The sequence below is a fragment of the Cibotium barometz genome, chromosome 9 (assembly GCF_041138505.1).
Source record: "Cibotium barometz isolate CiBa-2024 chromosome 9, ASM4113850v1, whole genome shotgun sequence".
NCBI lineage: Eukaryota > Viridiplantae > Streptophyta > Polypodiopsida > Cyatheales > Cibotiaceae > Cibotium > Cibotium barometz.
This window is the reverse complement of record NC_141054.1, coordinates 38,443,929-38,465,855: the sequence shown is the minus strand read 5'-3', so window position 1 is coordinate 38,465,855 and position 21,927 is coordinate 38,443,929.

The following is a 21,927-nucleotide window of genomic DNA, read 5'->3' as shown; positions in this document are numbered from 1 at the left end:
ATTTGATCAAAGACTATCCATACACCGTGCAAGTAGCCCTGTTTCTACTACGAATAAAACTGCCATCCGGACCATTAGTGTACAACCAACTGGAAAGATCACACCACTCAATGTCTTGACAAGAGCTCAAGCTTAACTAGAAGACAAGGGAAGAAATCGAGTGGATGAGACTATTCGTAGAGCTGGCCGAAGGAGAAGAGTTAAAAAAGTGGGTAAGGGTGAGACACGAGTCACAATCCAAGACAGATCTGAAGAAGATACAATTGATACCGGATCCACCCAATCGAAGGATGAAGGGGGTCAAGAGATCAATCATAGAGGATCAGATCAAGGGAAGCAAGGAGAGCAACAGACGACTCCTAAGGGGGTCAGTGAATATCCCAATGCCGACAAAGAAATAAGAAAGCTTAAAGATGCCAAGTTAAGGGCCAACATGATAAGGGATACACTTTACCCACACGAAACGAGCCTAATCAAGATAAGATATTGGATGTGCCAACCCCAATTCTAGAAGGAACATAAGAGGAGTCCCAAGTAGACACAATATCTAGAATGTTTGAAGAAAATGGGTTAGGGGAGTCCATCCATTCTTTCCTTGTGGTAGAATACGAGACACCTACATGGAAAGAGCCCTCTCTCTACTACAAAGAACATAGAGATATAGGGAGTCTCGTGACTGTGCTATCCACACCTCTCCAAATACCATTAGGACAACTGTTATGCAATTCACCAACCTTATGGTGGACAGACGTAAAAGAATGGGTCGAGGGCGGTGGTCTAAGGCTAGCCGATACTACAGATGATACTCTGCCACCCCTGGCAGAAAGAACCTTGAAGCATACAAGGGAAACCCGAGTTCTTAAGATACCAGTTAACCAACTGGGATGCTCCTATGAAAGCGATGACATGAACGCTACCATCCCAATTCATCATAATGGTGGATACCAAGCATTGGCTATCCTGGATGGTGGGGCGGGGGTTAGCATTATTACCAACGTTGCTGGGAAAATTGGGAGAAACCTAATCTAAAAAAAGTAGATTTAATCGTTAAAATGGCTGATGGAACATCTTCAAGACCCATTGGGCTCTTGAAAAATGTTAAATTCAGACTTTTTACGTTTCCATTTGTGGTCATGGATTTCTTGCGCCAACTTGACACATATGACATAATATTGGGGATACCCTTCATAAGGGAATCCAAATTGGTGCATGATTGGGCCTTGGATCACGTGTATGTATGTAGGGATTCGCAAATCTTGAAGATTGATCTGAGAGCATAGAAAACACACCCTATGGAAGGGAAGCTGTTTGGTAATGATTCGGTCAAAACGGAACAAACCACGCCCACAGATATGCCAACCCACAAAGGGGGAATCCAAGGATGAGGAGGAAACAAAAATGTATGCATCACTACCTCCTCTCGACTTCAGTGAAAACTAGATACATGTGTTGGCTACATTGATGTAATATAGCCCAGGGGAACCCAGTATTATTTGGAATCTGGAACCATCCCTACGACCTCTATTTGCATGGTTAATTGGCAGACCATGGATGAGGAATCTGGAGGGGAAACATCAAGTACAGAAGGTACTGTGGCGGCACGAAGCCATACCAGTGCTCAATGCCTCAGACGATGGGCGGAGACAAAAACGATATATAGCCCAACGAAATGTCCTGTTAAAACAAAGCGGACCCACGGGCGCCCAGTGGTTGAGATACATTAAGGCTACTAAGGTACACGATGAATTCTCAAAGGATTAGGGTGAGGAGTTGAGTAAGATATCATTGGAGGGGAGGCATAAAGAGAAAGTCATCCTTCAAGTGCTAGACGCACCCAAGCTTACAAAAGCCCTAGCATAGGCAGAACATGAGGATCATGGCTAAAGCCAAAAGTGACAATGAGGACAAGCCAGACTTAGAACTACACTGTTGAGACGAAAGGAGGGTGGTTCACCGACTGACAGCTACTAGGGTGAAAAAGATGGGCTATCCGCATCATACGATGTCCCAAAAGAAGTTAAGGAGGTGGATATTGCGAGACCGGGGGAAGAAGCTAGACCCATATACATTGCTAAAGATTTGAAGAGGAAGAGCTCATTGCTCTCCTTAAGGAATTTAAAGATTGTTTCACCTGGAATTACAATAAGATGAAGGGGGTACCACCTGAGGTGGTATAGCATACGATTCCAATCATGGAAGGTTCAGGACCAACCAGGTAGAAACCATACCAGATGAATCCTAAGTAAGCGACAATTGTAAAGGAGGAACTTGATAAGCTTATTTGCTCTACGGATTCATCTATGAAATCGAACATATGGATTGGTTGTCACCAATCGTGAGATAGTGCCTAAAAATAATGGAAAACTTAGGGTATGTGTTGATCTTAAAAAGGTTAATGCAGCCACTAGGAAAAAAAATTTCAAAAAATGCCCTGAAATATCTAAAATTGGGCAAATATTTTCTAAAACCCTTCAAAAAAGGCCAAAATCTGGGCAAATGTTTTAAGATACCGGGCAAATTGTTTTTTGGAAAAACAGCAAAAATAGGCAATTAGCGAAGATTAGCCCTTTTTTTTCTTGCTTTAAGGGTTTTAAAAAAAGAAAAAGTGCATGTTTTTTTATAAGAAATGGTGTGTGAAATCAGAAGTCACAGTAGATACACCAAAGGGTCATACATTCAAGGAGTCACGGTAGATACACCAAAGGGTCATACATTCAAGATATGAAGGAATAGTGTCCAAAGCTACAACCAATTACAAAGGAGTGCAAAGGTTTATGGGTCATGTGGGGTATTATTGATGCTTCATAAATTTTTATGCTGAGATAGCCAGACCTTTATACAAGCTTCTCATTGTCTTTGAGTGGACTCAGGAGTGTCAGGAAGCATATGATCATCTAAAGCAAGCATTGGCTAGCGCACCAATTCTACGACCTCCCCCAATTGGGATCTTGTATTTCACTGATGCATCAAATTTTAAAATTAGTTGCGTATTAACCCAGCATGGTGAGTTTAAATTAGACTATCCAGTTTTCTTCGCTAGTCGTCAATTAAATGATGCAGAGATAAATTACACCACAAGAGATAGAGAAGGATTGGCCATGGTTTACGCCGTTAAGAAATACCGGCATTACCTCTTGGCCAACAAATTTATATTTTTCGTGGACCATCAAGCCTTACTATACCTAGTAAATAAACCTTATACCATGGGGAGAATCACACGATGGTTGCTATTGTTGTTGGAATTCAACTTTATAGTCATGGAAAGAAAGGAAACATAGCATGTACATGTCAAGAATTCCAAATGGGAAACCAGCAAAACTGGTGTTGATGATGATCTTCCTGATGCTTATTTATTTAAGTTAGACATGGTACTCGAATGGAGTGAAGAAATCTCGGAGTATCTAGCTTATGGGTTTTTGCAGGAAATACCTCTAAACAAAGACAAAATGCGGCAGCTTATCAAGCTTGTTGCACCTTATCAAAATTGATTGCAGCAGGAAAGCTATATAAGCTAGGAAAAGATAACGTACTCAGAAGATGCATTAGAGAGGATGAGTTTGCCACCATATTGGAAGAAGCTCATTCGGGGATAACTGGTGGGCATTTTGCTAGAGAAATCATAGCTCGAAAAGTTCCTCAAGCAGGACTATGGTGGCCTACGTTATTTGGAGATGCCATAGAATTTGTCAAAAGATGCAAAGAATGTGAACGTTTCGCTATCCCACAACAAAGGGACAAGATGCCGCTAACCCCCATCATTGTAAGACAAGCATTGGAATGGGGGATAGATTTTGTGGGACCTATTAGTCCAACGGCACATCCATCCCAAGCCCGATATGTGATCGTAGCCACCACTGACTATTTCACAAAATGGGCAGAAGCCAGAGCCTCAAGGAGAGCTAATGCATGAACAACAGTAAGATTTATATACGAGCAAATCATCTCGAGGTTCGGATGTCCATTAGAATTAGTTAGTGATCGCACGGCTCACTATGGTCAAGCAGAGAGTACAAACAAGATTTTGTGTACTATCTTGACAAAAACATTGGAACATGACACAAATTCTCCCCTGAAAAATCGGCACAAAATTATGTGCAGAGTACCTGAAGACCTACAACAAGGGAACCAAGATAGGAAGAATCACAAAGGCTGATGGCACCATTGAAGAACTCCTCATCACCGAGAGGACTTGATAAGAGAAGCTCTACACCTTCCAGCTACAACTAGACACCATCCACACAGCATTGACAAGATGCCATTGGAGGACATGCTCAAGAAGGCATCATATAATTCGAATGGTGCTGAGTATGAAAACATTAGAGATGAGGCAATAGAGAAAGCTTGCAGAGCAATATCTTTAATGCTGCAAATAAAGCCAGTAGACCGATACAATAGGGTAAGCCTTAACAGAATTTCCAAGATACATGAGGAAAAAGAGGATGATTGAGCATATTACCTACAAAAGGAGTGTAAGATTCCTCCCCAGCCTCTCAAGATATCCAGCATCTTCCCCTATAATCAAATCCCTCTTCAGAAATATAAAAGATCTTGTTTTTACCTATTTTTGGTCTAGAGAGAGAAAATGTTCTAGAGAGAGGTTATACAGATTTTTAAAATTTTTGGATAGAAAAATATCTCTTCTTATTAAAATAAGTTTCCCCGAAATAAAAGTTTAAAAAGATTTTCAGAAGGTGCATTAGAAATCAAGTATAGAGGCCTTACCCTAGGGGTCCAGATTTTCAAAAAATTTTAAATTAAGGTTTTGAGGGGCCAATCAAATTCATCCAAATGTGTGGAGAAGATAAATAGAAGAAATAAAGAAAATCCCCCCAAAGATGAGTAAATGCTCACATAAGATGAAGAGTGGACTAGGGACTAAAGGAATTCTTAAAAAATGGAATTTTGACACCTCACAATAGGGATTCCCTCCCATCAATGAGGCGCCTACTTCACACATGTGGTGGAGTTTTAAATCATAAAAATTTGAGATATTTCATCTCTCCTCTCTCCTAATTCAAGTCTAGTTCCAAAAAGTAAGCTAAACTGACCTAAAAATGGTAAAAATTTGACCAAACTAAACTGAAAAATTCTAGAATCCGTTTGCTTGGTTAGGAGCTCACTTTTTCCTACAAATAGAAGCCTCCCCCTTTGTTGAAGCTTAATAGTGTTTTATGCACTGTTACTCTACTCCTCCCAAGAGCTAAGAACTGTGAATTTCTTAATAATTCACTAGTTTTTGACCATTCCCTCTTCTAAAGATTTGGTGGCTACTCTTGTTGCAAACAAGAGTAGAACCCTTAAACCATCAAGCCAAAGGAAAGCTCCCAGAATTCATGTAAGTTAGAAATCTTATATTTTTCTTTACTCTTTTAATGGTTTTCTACTTTTTTTTTTGTTGAAATGATAATCTGATGCTATGCCTTCTTGGAAAGCCTTCCCCCTCTCTCATTCTTAAAATCAGCCCTTCTTTATCCTAGTTAAGTGATCTAATAATTGGAATTAAACTTTTCATATTATTTCTCTCTTAAAAGTGAAAATTGATTAGTTTAGAATGCTTTAAACCAATTGGGGATAATTCCTAAGTAGATTAAGCTAGAAAAATTGAAAAATGGTCAGCCATACAAAGGAGGCTATGGCAAAATTTTCTAAAAATTTGTGAAATAAATTTTATCTTTTATTAATCAAAAAGAGTAATCCCCATCGTTTGTGTATTCTAAAAGTGTCATTTTCATTCATGCATAGAAAGATGCATATTGATTATATTTTTTTATTATAAACGAGTGATTTTTAATAGAATTAAGTTCTATGCATAGAAAGATGCATATTGAATATTTTTTTATTATAAAAGAGTGATTTTTAATAGAATTAAATGCTATGCATAGAAAGATGCATATTGATTATTTTTTTCATAAAAGAGTTATTTTTAATAGAATTAAACTCTATGTATAGAAAGATGCATATTGATTATTTTTTTATTATAAAAGAGTGATTTTTAATAGAATTAAGTTCTATGCATAGAAAGATGCATATTGATTATTTTTTTATTATAAAAGAGTGATTTTCAATAGAATTAAATTCTATGCATAGAAAGATGCATATTGATTGTTTTTTTAATAAAAGAGTGATTTTTAATAGAATTAAATTCTATGCATAGAAAGATGCATATTGATTAATTTTTTATTATAAAAGAGTGATTGTCAATGGAATTAAATTCTATGCATAGAAAGATGCATATTGATTATGTTTTTTTTATTACAAAAGTATTCATTTCATCAAAATGGATTTTTATGCATAAATAGATGCATACAAGAGTGATTTTCAATAGAGTTAAATTCTATGCATAGCAAGATGCATATTGATTGTTTTTTTTAAATAAAAGAGTGATTTTTAATAGAATTAAATTCTATGCATAGAAAGATGCATATTGATTATTTTTTTATTATAAAAGAGTGATTTTCAATAGAATTAAATTCTATGCATAGAAAGATGCATATTGATTTTTTTTAAATTACAAAAGTGTTCATTTCATCAAAATGGATTTTTATACATAAATAGATGCATAAAAGAATAATTGTTTTATTATAAAAGTGTTACTTTCATCATTATTCATTTTTATGCATAAAATGATGCAAAAAAGAATATATTTTTATTATAAAAGTGTTACTTTCATCATTATTGATTTTTATGCATAAAATGATGCATAAAAGAATATATTTTTATTATAAAAGTGTTACTTTCATCATTATTGATTTTTATGCATAAAATAATGCATAAAAGAATTTTTTTATTGTAAAAGGGTTACTTTCACTAATATTGATTTTTATGCATAAAATGATGCATAAAAGAAATTTTTTAACTACAAAAGTGTTGCTTTCACCAATATTGATTTTTATGCATAAAATGATGCATAAAAGAAATTTTTTTATCAAAATAAGAGTTCACTTTAATCCTATGTTTAAATCCCATGAATATTGGACTAATGAATAAGTAAATACTCAGTGAAGGAAAATTATACCGTTTCATATTCTCTAGGATGGTAATGAGATAATTCAAAAAAAAAACTATCGAAGTCGGAGTTTTAGATAAATGACTAATTTATTCCTCATAGGAATTCGTGTTTAGTTTTGAATTCAGTTAAGTAGTAATTGAAATATTACCTTCGAGAAAGATAGTTCAGGGAGAACCTTTCTAGACTCAAACCCTGAATCAGACTATGACCAAGATATAACTCCTTCGTCAGATTCAAGAAATGACGATGTGACCAGTTCAGTAATCTACGCTCAAATCACCCACCGAATTTGAAACTAAGTTGAGACCTTTGATTTTGATCTAAGGATCAAGAATTCAGAATTCGAGGAATTCTGCTTGGGAATCCAGACCTGTGATCTAGATAGAAGTCTTGGGATACGGAATTAAGATATATCCATTGTATTCAAAAGAAAATCAAAACTGAAAACTTGCATAGAAACCCTGTTTTCTTAAAGGATTGTCTTATGCCAAAATGCTGGAGGGAGAATTTGGTATATGTGTGTTCTAAGGGAAGTTCAGTTGCAACAGCTGGTAGGGAGTGTTCAAAGGAGAGCTCATGCGGCAAAGCCTGCCCAGGTCTTGACCAGCCTCGGTATGATTAAAATGGTGCGCTTCTAGTACGATGGACGAGGGCCGACGAAGGGGTCCCTGAGTGAAGTGCCAGGACACCTAAGGAGGATCCTAGAGGGTTCTGACCATGCAATGCATGGGCTCACAGTGCCGAGGACACCCATGCATATATTGTGGAAGATACATATGTATGATGACGAGAAACTTATTGTAATCTGTTATTACTGGATCTCATTGTTGACCTGCTGGTCTCAACGGAGAGTCCAGAGTGATACTGTTTTGTGAGAAACAAGGATTGAATGGAAATTTTGAGTTATGACATCTCAAAATTGTTTGACAATGGATTGTTTGACAATGGATTGTTTTATAAATTAAAGTTTAAAGAGGAGTGTGTGAGTATTTGTATTCTAAAGCAAAAGTTAAGAAAGGCATTCAATTATGGGTGGGTGAGTACTTGTTTGGTTCTACTAATTCCAGTGGTTGGGTGGTGGCTAACCCATGGGCCGGATGGGGTTAGGCTGGAATCTATAGAGTTTTAATAATAAAATTGATAAATAGGAATACGTTTAGAACTTGAATAGTTAAATAGTATCCTGAAGACTTCTCTAATGAATAGATCAACGACTGTGCTTGATTCAATCAGGAAAAAAGCATTGATTCCTTCAAGTTAAGTTTGTAATAGTTTCCCTTCTATGTGGTTTAATCAGATGAAGGTTAATTAAATATCTTGACCTCGTTAGAAAGATTTGTTAAGTAATTCAAAATGGTGGAATCGTCCCCACTTTCCGGGCATGGGAATTTTATCGGTTTCGGTTTTCAGAATGACCACTAGCTTAGTCTCGCGCGCCTAGACATTCGTGTGCGAGGCTTCGAGTGAGAAACCCTGTCCCGTGCAAGAGTAAGCCACTTCCACTGCTACCATCCGGGAATCCGGTGCACAGAGGGGGCAGTGGGATCTCATAGTAGTCGGTATTAGAGCGCTGTTGTAAATTTACGTAACAGTAGCATAAATTGCTTAAAATTTTTAAAGTAAATCTGGGAAATAATATTTTTGCTTGTTAATATTATGTTGAAGGAACTTCAAAAATTGAAAACTCATAAATTGAATTGGAACCCTCCCAGAGTCAGGATATGATAGCCTTTGCATTCGACCACCTCATCAACTGTGCTATGACCCGAGTAAGTAGAGTGAGACTCGCATGTCATTTTGAGAGTCTTTACTTTCCTGATCCTCTTGAGAGCGACGTCGGTATATGTGGTTCTGTGGAGGGCGATGTATTAATGTCAGTACCAGTTAGCGTCAGAGGCTCAGGCAGAATATTTCCTTAGCCATGATTTTGATAAGGCTAGGGCTTGTTCAGCATGTGCAACTCTTTGATCATTCACCCAGGAACTTCAGAACTTCATGCCAAGTTTTTAGGCTTCTTCGCCGCTTTATCCCTAGAGATAGAATTACACCTCTTTCTGTAATGAATCGTGTGTACCATGGTATGTCTCCTTCGCAGTTTCACTTCTTTATGCGAATACGATTGAGGCAGTGATTTTTGGGAGCCGTGATGCTATATGTATATATCGAAAACTTTTGATAATAAATGATGTTTTGTAAAAAAATTCCAAATTGTTTTCATGATTGTGAATGTGGTTAATCTTGTTTCATAAAGTATGATGAAATAATTATCTGTTTAAAGAATAAATCATAAAAATTAAATAATCATAAATCTGTTGTCAAAGTTAAGTTGACAAAATCTCGTTTTGTCAGAATCATGAGGTGCGCGGCCTGTGCAAGGCAACCGGATCCTCTAACCGATAACGAAGAGTTAGATCCAAATGTTCAAAAAGCCTTGCACAGATCCCAACCTAGTCCCTTCAAGGGTGAAGGGAAACAGTTAGGTGAAGTAGTGGAAAAGTGGATTGAAGCAATATAGGAATAATTTGATGTAACTGGCTACAATGAGAGAAGCAAGATGGCTCTCACCAGGTTAAAGATTGTGGAAACGGCCAGGGTCGCTTGGAGGAATCATTGCAAGACTAACCGTCTCGATTGGAATACCTAGACCTGGACCGATCTTAAAGCTTACCTCAGAAAGAGGTTTTGTCCTCTGGGCTTTCTTGAAACTAAAATGAATGAATTCTTGGAATTAAAGCAGGATAGCCGGACAATTGAAGAGTACCATCAGAGCCTAATCCAAAAGTCAGAATTGAGTTTGGATACCTAATGTGAGCACAAAATCCAAACGTGGAGGCTCCCAGGCCTCTCTTGGATAGCTCCTTCCTTGGACAGGGTAAACTTCGGACAACCGTAACTTTTGACTCCAAACTCCGATTGGGGTGTTCAAGTAGTCAAAAGTTATCTACATAGAAAACAAGGAATCCAAATCTATAAAAATTGTACAAAACTGGTTTCTCTGTCAAAAATAATTGCAGTTTAGGAGACTGTAACTTTTCGACCGTATTCTTAAGCTCTTTCCCTAGCCAAAATGCCTCCTTCATTACTTGAGTTGATTGTTTTTCCCTTAAGTAAGCTTCAATATGATAAGTTGGGATAAAATCATGCATGGATTAGATTTTAGAGCTTACTTGGAGAGCTCAACATCTCTTGATATCTCGCAGAATCGTCCCAAATGTCGAATGAATCGTCTCTCAAAGCTCCTCATCCATTGGCTCTCTTGTGCACTATCAAGCTTTTGCCCTTCTTCTCAAATATTCCCCTCAGTTGGATGAAGAGCAGCTGATGGCTAGGTTCATTCGAGGAATGAACGAGCCATTGGACACCTTAGTAAAGAATGCCAAACCTGTCTCAATGGTGGCCGAAGCAATAAGAATGGCAAAGGACTTTGCCAAAGCACCCTCTAACTTTAAAAGATTCCAAACCTTGGGAAGTTCTTCAAACTTTCCTCCTCCAAAGAGGCAGCAAGGCTCAATTCAAAATCAGGATGCGGGAAGATTCAGAAGTGAAGGAAGACCCTTCCCCCCCACCACAGAACACTTTCTCAGGAGCCCCACCTACTTCAAGGATTCAAAGGGATGAGCTCAGAAGTGAGAACCGGTGTTTTGAATGCCAGGGTTTTGGTCACTAGCTAAAAGACTGCCCGACTCCTGCATGTCAAGGGGACAGGGAAGCCAAGGACCGAGAGTGCAAAGACCAACCCCTTCCTATCAGTCAAATCAAGGTCCATCTCGCCCAAATCAGGGAAATCCAAGGAGAACTCCAGCTTAGCCATCTGTCTCCAGAGTTGCCTCAGAACTCCTTCCCAGAACTAGGGCAACCAAAGATAAAGAGTCCCGCCTCTCAAACTGTAGTAGCCAAAGCAGTCACAATTGCAGAAGTAGTGGAAGAAAAAAGAGGACAGATCTATCCTGCAATTGAAAACCAAGGGCCAAACCATCAATTCTCCGTCATTCATACTCCAGCTGAGTATCAGGGTAAGCCTTTTAAGCTTTTGATTGATTTAGGAAGTACTCATTCTTTCACTTCCCCTTGGATGCTTGCGTAAGCTAGTCAGATTAGAAATCAGGGAAACCTATGCAAGTTGGATTGGCAAGTGGAAAGATTCTTTTCACTCACCTTGAGAGAGATCGTATTCAGTTCAATCTAGATGGGAATTTAACTGACTGCCAGTTCAAAGTTATATCTTTGGGAGTTTTCAACGAGATCCTTAGAATGGATTGGCTCCACAAAAATCAAGCTGATATTCACTGTCATAATGGAACCATCTCCTTCCGTGACCTTCACGGAAACAAAGTTCAAGGAACCGAAATTTCAGGATCCCCAAGCCTGCAGTTAGTAAAAGCTTCTAAGTTATTGAAAGGACTTATAAAGAAGCAATGCATTTATCTTGTCAAAATGAATCGGTAGACTCAAAGTTAAAAGCTAAAGAACCTGAATGGTTAAGTGATTATGATGATTTATTCCTAGCAAAATTAACAGAGATGCCTCTAATTCGGGAAGTAGATCATGTGATAGAATTGACCCCCGGAGCTCAGCCAATAGCCCTGCGCATGTACAAAATGCCAGTTCCTGAAGCCATCAAACTCAAGGAACAGCTTAGATAGCTCTTAGAACAAGGGTTTGTAAGACCCAGTGTTTCACCTTGGGGTGCGCTAGTTCTCTTTCAGAAAAAGAAAGATGGAATGCTAAGACTCTGTGTGGACTACAAAGGTCTCAATCAGCTGCTAACACTTAAGAATAAGTGTCCTATCCCCAGAATTGATGAGCTTCTGAATAGGCTAAGTGGAGCCCAGAACTTCACAAAGATAGATCTCAAGGGTATTATCAGGATTAATGAGCAAGATAGATCTCAAATCATGGTATTATCAGATCAGGATTAATGAGCAAGATATCTCGAAGAGAGCCATCAATACTTGGTATGGGCATTATGAATTCACTGTCATGCCGTTTGGATTGACAAATGCCCCAGCTACATTCAATCGCTTAATGCAGGACATTCTCAGAGAATACTTGGATGATTTCATTATTGTTTTCTTTGATGATATTCTGATTTACTCAAAGAATGCAGCTGACCATGAAGCTCATGTCAGAAAAGTTCTTGAGATTCTAAGAAAGCACCAACTCTTTGCAAAAAAGTGAAAATGCACTTTCTTTGCCGACCATGTTGAATACTTGGGCTTTCTGGTATCCAAAGATGGAATTTCTCCAAACTCCGCGAAAGTCCAAGCAATCATAGATTGGCATGAACCCAAGACACAGTGACAGAAGTTAGAGGATTCTTGGGATTGTCTAGTTGGTATAGAATTTTTATACCAAAGTATGCTCTCATAGCTTTTCCCCTGACGAATCTTCTCAAGAAGAATATCCCGTTTCAATGGTCTGCCAGGTGCCAGAGTGATTTTGATAAGCTGAAGACCGCCTTGGTAACCAATCCCATTCTGAAGCTGCCAGATTTCTCTCTACCCTTTGAGATAGTATAACTGATGCTAGTGGTTTTGCCCTGGGAGGTGCTGTTAGGGGTTAACTTTACCTAAGTTGGAATATCCGAATTCTATGTATGTGAATGATCCTTTTGGGTAGTTGCTTAGGAATTCGTGAGAAGGGAGAGATATGAAGAGATGTAGTTAGTTGATCATGGGAAGGCGCATAACGGATATTCAGTATTGTAGAAGATGAAGAAGCGAAAATGTAATCCCTTACATGATTATGACATCAATGAATTCTGATCATCTGTTCAGGGTTATTGTGTGTAGCGTATTTTCTGTATGATGTTTTGTACTCCGTTTTACTGTTATGATTTTCTGCTAAAGGGAATGTCTTTGTGTTAGTGTTTGTTCTTTTATGATATTTCCATTTCCAAGTATCAGGCATTTAGTGCCCAGATACACATTGGCGATCCTGCGGTGTTCGCATACTCAGCATTGTCTTGTCTTGTTGGGTATGGGGTTGTGTTGTGCTATGCTGTTTGTGTCTCGCATGAATGTCAGATAGGGAGAGGCAAACTAGTCCCATTCATTTCACGAGGGCACAAGCCAGGAAGCGCAGATATGACAGGTCGGAAGCTTCTAGCAGTGGAAGCGGTGATGCTGCGGAAGGGCCACCTGTGGCAGTTACGTCGGTTTCTGCTGGCGTAATTGAGGGCCAATTGGCGCAGGCCGGCGTGGACGAGGCGGACGCTGTCGAGCATACAACACCACTTGCAGAAGGGCCGGGGCAGAATGTCGTTAGCCCGGAGCAAGCCCGGCGGCATTTGCATCAATTTGTTGGTGCCCTATTTCTGTCCAGACCGCCTGTTCGGAGTCAGAGACGGTTGCAATTTGATCCATTGAAAAATCCGCCACCAGCTAATCCACTACCAGGAGTTGTGAACATGGCTGCACCACCACCCAATCCAACGGTTAAGGCTGCTAAATTTAAGGCAAAGCCTAAGGAAGACCCAGACTGTCACGTGGCTCAATTCGAGACCCGATGGCAAGCCAGTGGGTACCCTGCCCATTTTGGAGATCCGGTGAAATTGCAGCAGTTTGCCGCAACCCTGGAGGGGGTAGCAATGAGTTGGTTTAGCCAATATGGCTTGGCCCACTTTGCAGATTTCAATGCTTTGAAGGATGCGTTTTTGGCCCGGTTCAGGAAGGAGAAAACTCCTACTGATATCGTCAAAAAGATCAAGGCCATGGAACAGAAGCATCTGTTAGTGGAGGATTATGCTCAGAAGTTTCGGGGATTGGCTGCCAGACTGCAGGGTAATGGGATGAAATGCTTGCCAGTTATTTTGTCAAAGGATTGCGGAGGAACTTGAAGAGTGCTATCGCAAATGTGGATATTGCCGGCGGCTTTGATAACCTCGTGACAGCTGCCTCTCGGGTGGAAAAGCGCCTGGACATTCAGAAGGACAAACGGAAGGGCAGGAAGCAGGATGACTCAGAGTCGGATAGTTCGACTGAGTCAGACTCGGATAGTGAGGCCGAGTCGGCATGCTCATCTGATGAATCGGAGGATGAGGGGCAAAGTGAGAAGAAAAAGGCCTCAAGGAAGGCTAAGCAGCAAAAAGCTAAAGAGAAACAGGTTAGGGAGGAGAAGGAGAAAAAGCTTCTTCACAAACTTAAAGCCTTAGGGTATGCAGCTGTCTTGCCCAAGGAGAAACAGTACTGCCATATCTGTGAGAAGGACGGCCATCTTACGAGTGCCTGTTGGTACAACCCCAACTACAGAGGCAAGGTGCCACCCAATGTGGTTCAGCGAGCACCACCTCAGCAAGTTGCAGAGGCTAATCCGGTGGTTCCGACCGTTCCGCATGTTCCCTATAATAGGCCTCCAAGACCATATGCTCCACGACCTAATTGGCAGGGGCAGCAAGGGTTTCAGAGGGGACCTCAGGGTGTGCCACTGTGTGATTACTGTGGAAAAGACGGGCATCGAATTGGTCCGGCCTGTGAATTATGGTGTAAGCATAGGGAGGAAAGAGGGAGACCTGTCATTCGATTCAATGAGGGGAATCGGGGTCAGGGACCTCCCCAGGACCAGCAGCAGCAGAGACCTCTAGCTCAAGCCAATGCCATCCTGATAGAGATGGTGGGAGATAAAGCAGCGGAGGCTAGCACGGGGGTTTCACATCTTCAGGGTGTGCCGCAGCAGTTCCAAGTGCTGAAAGCTTCTAGCTCTGTTGATGCGCAGGGTGAGTGTTCCACGGGTGGTGATGAGCTTTGGATTAAAGAATGGCCCACCATCATTTTCATTTGTGGCTCAGAAGGCATTTGAGCCATATCTGTTGGATTTTATGCGAGCCTTTCTTGATGATTTTAGTGTCTTTGGTAAAAAGGCTTTGCACTTACAGCACCTGAGGCTCTGTTTGGAGCGCTGTTGGATGTTCCGCATAGCTCTTAATCCCTTCAAATGTGCTATTGCAGTAAGGCGTGGGATTCTCTTGGGCCATGTGGTGTCCCAGGAAGGCATCTTGATTGATGCTAAGAAGATTGAGGCCATTCAGAAGGCTTCCGCACCACGTAATCTTAAGGAGTTAAGCAGGTTTTTGGGGCAGGTTAAGTGGCATAGTAGGTTTTTGCGATATCTTTCAGATGTGTGTGCACCCCTTACTCATTTGACCAAGAAGGGAGTGGATTTTGTGTGGTCTCCAGTTCAAGAAAAGGCATTTCAAATTCTGAAGAAGATGGTGGTGGCACCGATAGTGCAACCTCCTGATTGGGGGTTACCATTTCATGTTTTTGTAGATGCTTCGGACATTGCCATAGGGGCTGTCCTCATGCAGGAGAAGATTAAGGGCTGGTTTCGACCAGTGTACTATGCTAGCAAGATGTTGACAAGTGCTGAAAGGAATTATGCTGTCACGGAGAGGGAAGCTTTGGGGATAGTGTATTCTCTTCACAAGTTCCGGCACTATCTGTTGAGCAATAAGCTGGTTTTCCATGTAGATCATCAGGCCTTATTGTATCTGGTAAAGAAACCACACTTGACGGGTAGGTTAGCTAGGTGGATGCTTCTACTCCAGGAGTTTGACTTTTTGATCATACATACCCCGGGAAAGGAGCATGCTGTAGCGGATTATTTGAGTAGGTTGGAGATTGGGGAAGTAGCTGTAGGGGTGGATGATCACTTACCTGATTCGGTTTTGTTTTTAGCTACTGTGGCGATATTGGATTCTTGGTATGATCAGATGTTGAGTTTCTTGACAGATGGCACCATGCCAGTGGAATTTTCCACTGATCAACGGAGAAAGCTGGTACTCAGGAGTAAACCTTTTTTGGTAATTGCAGGTGCTCTGTACAAGAGGGGGATAGATCAGATTATCCGTCGCGCTGTGTCCCAGAATTTGAGCAATCAGCAGTTCTGCAAGAGGCTCATGGTGGAATTGCAGGTGGGCATTTTTCTGGAGACATTACAGGTAAGAAGATTCTTCAATCTGGGCTTTGGTGGCCTACCGTGCTGAAGGATGCACACAATCATGCTAGGAGTTGCTTGGTTTGTCAACAGTTGGGGCAGCCTGGAGCTTCAGACCGCATGGCGGATAATCCAATTCTGCCCTTAGATCCTTTTCAGAAGTGGGGTTTGGATTTTGTTGGGCCAATCAAGCCTAAGTCCAAGCGGACAGGTTGTCGTTATATCTTGGTGGCTACTGATTACTGTACGAAGTGGGTGGAAGCTGTTGCTTTGAAAGATAATACCGCCAACAGTGTGGCTAGGTTTCTCTATCACAACATTATGACCAGGTTTGGGTGCCCAGTGAAATTGGTTAGTGATCGGGGTACTCATTTTCTCAATGCTGTCATTGCGGAGTTGACCAAGACTCATTTGATTATGCATAAGAAGTCTACTGCCTATCATCCTCAAGCCAATGGTCAAGCAGAGAGTTCCAATAAGATCTTGGTGAAGATTTTGAAGAAGATAGTAGCAGAGAATAGGGATGACTGGGATGTGAAGCTTGATTCTGCTCTATGGTCATTCCGTACAGCTTTTAAAGTCACTACAGGTTTGACACCTTTCAAGCTGGTGTATGGTTTGGAGGCGGTGTTTCCAATGGAATATGTAGTTCCTAGTTTGCGGGTGGCTATTGCTGATCGGTTATCACCGGAAGAATCTGTTCAGTTCCGACAGCAGATGCTGTATCAGCTCGAAGAGGATAGGATTGTTAGTGGGTATATCACAGAGGTGATTCAGCAAAGGCGGAAGGCTTGGGTCAGTAGACAGATCAAATTCAAAGTTTTTCAGGTTGGGGATTGGGTTTTGCTGTATAATTCGAAGCTTGGTCCTCATCCGGGTAAATTAAAGCTGAGGTACATAGGGCCGTACAAAATCATGGAGGATTGTGGTCAGGGTACTTTCCGACTTGCTGATATGTTTGGGACTCTGGTCGAGAAACCGATTAATGGTTTCCGATTGAAGAAGTTTGTGGGTCAGCCACCAGTGGTCGGAGTATCCGCAGAGGTCGGAGTTTTAGCAGACGGAGGAATATCCGCACCAGTGGGCAAATTAGGCGGTGTAAGTGGGGATGTGTTAGAAAATTTGGGAATGTCCGCTAGTGTACAAGTGGAGGATATTGATGGGAAGTCGGGCATGTGTGGTAGATTTGGCCGACTGGGTGATGTTGTGATTTATATCACCACGTGTGGGGGTTTTTTCATGCACATTTCAATTTTGGCATGCTTTGAGGAGACTTTTTGCATGAATAACGCAGAGCGCTTAGCAAAGCTGAATTCCCTGCGTCAAGCGCTGGCTGAGATGGGGCGTTCGATGCAGCTTAAGGTGGTTCCTGTGGAGCGCTCTTCTCCCCGGCGACTGCGTCAGCAACCCGCCGCCAGTAAGGAGCTTTCTGTTCGTGCGTCTGTGGAGGCTGATGAAGATTTCGAGCCTGAGGATGCGCTGTCTGCAGAGGTAGGGGGGTTGGAAGCTACTACTTTGCAGGCTTTAATGGATCCTTTCTTGGATTTTTCTGTTCATCTGGATCTGTCAGAGGAAGCGACTACTCAGTGGTTGCAGACCATTGGGTTATGGGAGTTTGCATCTTTGCCGTGGGACAGATGGCGGGAGAATGTTTATGCCAAAACGCAGTTGGAGGTGATTCGTAAGAGGAATGGTTACCTCTCTGCGACTGTGGGTTTGACACCTCAATTGATAGCAGAAGTATTTCATCTCCATTATGAAGAAACTGTGGCTGTGGCAAAGTGTTCGGATGTGGCCATGAGGAAGGAATTTGGGCTTCCACAGGGGTCTCGAGCCTATTACATGGTGAAGAATGTCGCTGAACCCCGTCGTCAGCATTTAAGATGGTACCTTGAGCGAATTTGTCAGGTAATTAAATTGGAATACATGTCAAGAGACAATTTTGCACCTTTGCTGTATGCTGAGAAAGGGGGAAAAGTTAGTTGGGCTTCTTTGGTGCACACTAGAATTCTGCAGGAGGTGGAAATCACTGATAAGAGGAAGTCTCAAGTCACTTCTCGGCTGTCGGCGTTCTTAGCAGCTTTGTTTGAGAAGGTTCCTATGATTTCTGCCAGCAAATTGCCTCTTTTGCCGACTCAACCAGTGCATGGTGGTCCTGAAGAACCGGGTCAGGATGACGTTGTCCCGGAGGGGGCAGTGGATTCTCCATTGGGGTTTGAGCATCAGCCTGAGAAGATGAAGGTGTTTCAGGATTTGGTGGAAGCAGGCTATACTCGCTCCGAAGCCAAGGAGGTGTTGGTCTCCCCAGATGTTCCGAAAGGGCTAGATTTGTTGCATCAGGCCACAGAGTCTGTTGGTACTGATCCATCATTAGTTTCAGTGGGTAAGAAATTCACTTTTAGCAAGAAAAGAAAATTGGATGTGGATTCATCTGCGATCCAAGATGTGGTAAAGACGATGGATTTTACACCTGTTAAGTCAAATCAGTGGGATTCCGTTTTAGTCATAGCCAAGGAAGCAGAACAGAGTGTTCAGAGTGGAGAGTTGCAGGATGTGCTCTGGTCTTTGAATAAGGTCCAAGAGTATGTTCGGAAGCAAGAGAGTAGTATTGCAGATTGGAAACACCAGGTTTGGGTAATCCAGGAGCAGTCGTGATCAGAAGCTACTTATCAGCTTAAAGTCAAGCATCAAGAGGAGGAGTTAGTGAAAACTAAGATGTTGTTAGTTCAGGCTCAGGAGGCAGTGGTTAAAGAGAAAGACCAGGTAGCAGAGTGTCAGAGAAATTTGGTGAAGACAAAGATGTCGTTGGGATTGTTTAAAGAATGGACAAATCAATTGTAGGAGAAGATGCATAAAGAGTTGGCTGTATTGTCTGAGCAAAATGTGGGTTTGCAGGTGGAGAATCAGATGTTAGCCCAACGTATTCAACCATTGTTGGCTATTGAAAGACAGATGTTATCTCAGAGTAATGAAGATGTAGAGGGAGTGTTAGTTTCAGAGTCTGATTTAGCAGTGATTAGGAGGAGCTTAACTGAGGTGGGAGTCAAACTGTGGCAAGGTATCCGAGATCGGATTGAAGCCTGGGTGATGAAGCCATTTAATACATTAAGTGGAGCTTTCATTTCTGAATCTGAGCAGCTATTGTTGGATCAAGTAGCAGGTTTACAGTCGGAAAAGGATGCTTTGATGTTGAAATTGTTGGAGTTTGAGAAGCAAGTTCAAGCCATGTGTTTTATGGAGTTGCCTAATGAGGGACAGTTGGATACAGAGCAGGCTACTGTGGGGGATCATGGACAAACTGTGGAGATTATGTCGGAGGTTGAAAAGGAAGCAGTTGGCCAGGCTGAAGTCATTCAGATGGTGTCACAGGATATAATGCCTGGAGATCAGATTACTGTTCCAGTCGTCAATCTGGAGCCGGTGGAAGATTCAAAGACTAAAGATGATCCGCCAAAGCCGTTGGAGCCGGTGGTGTTACCTTAGTAATTTATGCTTTTCTAGTGTTTTAGGATTTCTAGTTTAGTAGGATTTTGCTTTCAGTTTGTAGTTGTGTTTTCTTTTTGAAGCAATGTAAAGACAATGGATGGTTTGATCAGGGATTTATGGGTCCGAGTCGGGTTTTCTCGAAAACCCAACCACCGGGCTGTGCCATGTGTTAGGGGTTAACTTTACCTAAGTTGGAATATCCGAATTCTATGTATGTGAATGATCCTTTTGGGTAGTTGCTTAGGAATTCGTGAGAAGGGAGAGATATGAAGAGATGTAGTTAGTTGATCATGGGAAGGCGCATAACGGATATTCAGTATTGTAGAAGATGAAGAAGCGGAAATGTAATCCCTTACATGATTATGACATCAATGAATTCTGATCATCTGTTCAGGGTTATTGTGTGTAGCGTATTTTCTGTATGATGTTTTGTACTCCGTTTTACTGTTATGATTTTCTGCTAAAGGGAATGTCTTTGTGTTAGTGTTTGTTCTTTTATGATATTTCCATTTCCAAGTATCAGGCATTTAGTGCCCAGATACAGGTGCACTCATGCAGGAAGGTCATGCAGTGGCCTATGAATCCCGAAAACTCAGAACGCATGAGAGGAATTATGCTGTCCACAACCTGGAACTACTTTCAGTAGTTTATTCCCTGAAGCTGTGGAGACATTAACCTACTGGGTCAAAGATTCACTTTGATGAGACAGATCATCAGAGCTTAAAGTGGATCTTCACTCAGAAGGATCTCAACATGCACCAGAGAAGGTGGATGCAGACCCTGCAGGAATTTGATTTTGAAATCAAGTACCACCCAGGCAAAGAAAATGTGGTAGCAGACGCCCTCAGCAGAAAAGCCTCCTTGCTTGCAATTACTGCAGTGTCGAATCCTTTGATTATTGAAGTAAGAGAGAAGATCATGTAGGATAGATTCTTTGGCCCTATTGCTACCCTTCTTATGCAGGAAAGAAAAACTCCACAGGAGTTGAACCGAGTTCAAGGGTACAGCCTGGATAATGGAATTATGTATTATAATCGCAGGCTATGCATTCCCAAATGATGAGGGAACTAAGGGTCAAATTCTGAATGAAGCCCATGATAGCCTTATTGCAGGACATCCAGGTTTCATCAAAACCTACATGTCTGTGAAGAAAAGCTTCTTTTGGCCTGGTCTAAAAAAGGATGTACTTAATCATGTACGTCAATATCTGAAATGTCTCAGAAAGTCAAAGCCGAGAGAGTAAAAATGCCTGGGAAGTTACATCCTTTAGACATCCCCCTGAAGCTGTGGAGACATTAACCTACTAGGTCAAAGATTCACTTTGATGACAGATCATCAGAGCTTAAAGTGGATCTTCACTCAGAAGGATCTCAACATGCACCAGAGAAGGTGGATGCAGACCCTGCAGGAATTTGATTTTGAAATCAAGTACCACCCAGGCAAAGAAAATGTGGTAGCAGATGCCCTCAGCAGAAAAGCCTCCTTGCTTGCAATTACTGTAGTGTCGAATCCTTTGATTATTGAAGTAAGAGAGAAGATCATGTAGGACAGATTCTTTGGCCCTATTGCTACCCTTCTTATGCAGGAAAGAAAAACTCCACAGGAGTTGAACCGAGTTCAAGGGTACAGCCTGGATGATGGAATTATGTAATATAATCGCAGGCTATGCATTCCCAAATGATGAGGGAACTAAGAGTCAAATTCTGAATGAAGCCCATGACAGCCTTATTGCAGGACATCCAGGTTTCATCAAAACCTACATGTCTGTGAAGAAAAGCTTCTTTTGGCCTGGTCTAAAAAAGGATGTACTTAATCATGTACGTCAATATTTGACCTATCTCAGAAAGTCAAAGCCGAGAGAGTAAAAATGCCTGGGAAGTTACATCCTTTAGACATCCCCCAAATGAAGTGGGAATGCATCAGTATGGATTTTATTACTGGATTACCTTCAGTGCAATCAGGTTACACCTCTATCTTCGTGGTAGTTGATAGACTAACCAAAGTTGCCCATTTGATTCCAGTAAAAGAAACCTACACTGCAGCGGATGTGGCCAGAGTGTTCCTCAAGGAAATCTTTCAATTGCATGGCCTACCCAAAAGAATAGTAAGCGATCGAGATCCCAAATTCACCTCAAGATTTTGGACTGCATTTTTTGAAGCAGTAGGAACTTTCTTGGATCTCAGCACAACTTACCATCCTGAGAGCGATAGACAAACAGAAAGGGTAAACCAAGTAATCGAAGATATACTTTGGTCATGCTATGGGAGGAAACCCAAGAAGTGGCTAAGCTATCTGCACCTAGTCGAGTTTGCCTACAATGCCTCTTATCACAGAAGTATTGGGATGAGCCCTTTCAAAGCTTTGTATAGACAAGATTGCATAACTCCATTAACTTGGTCGTCCGACCCATTGATTAGAGTCGAGATGTCTAGACAGATGCTTGATGACATGTAGCAGCAGATGCAGTCAATTTGCAAAGATATAAAAGCTGCCTAGG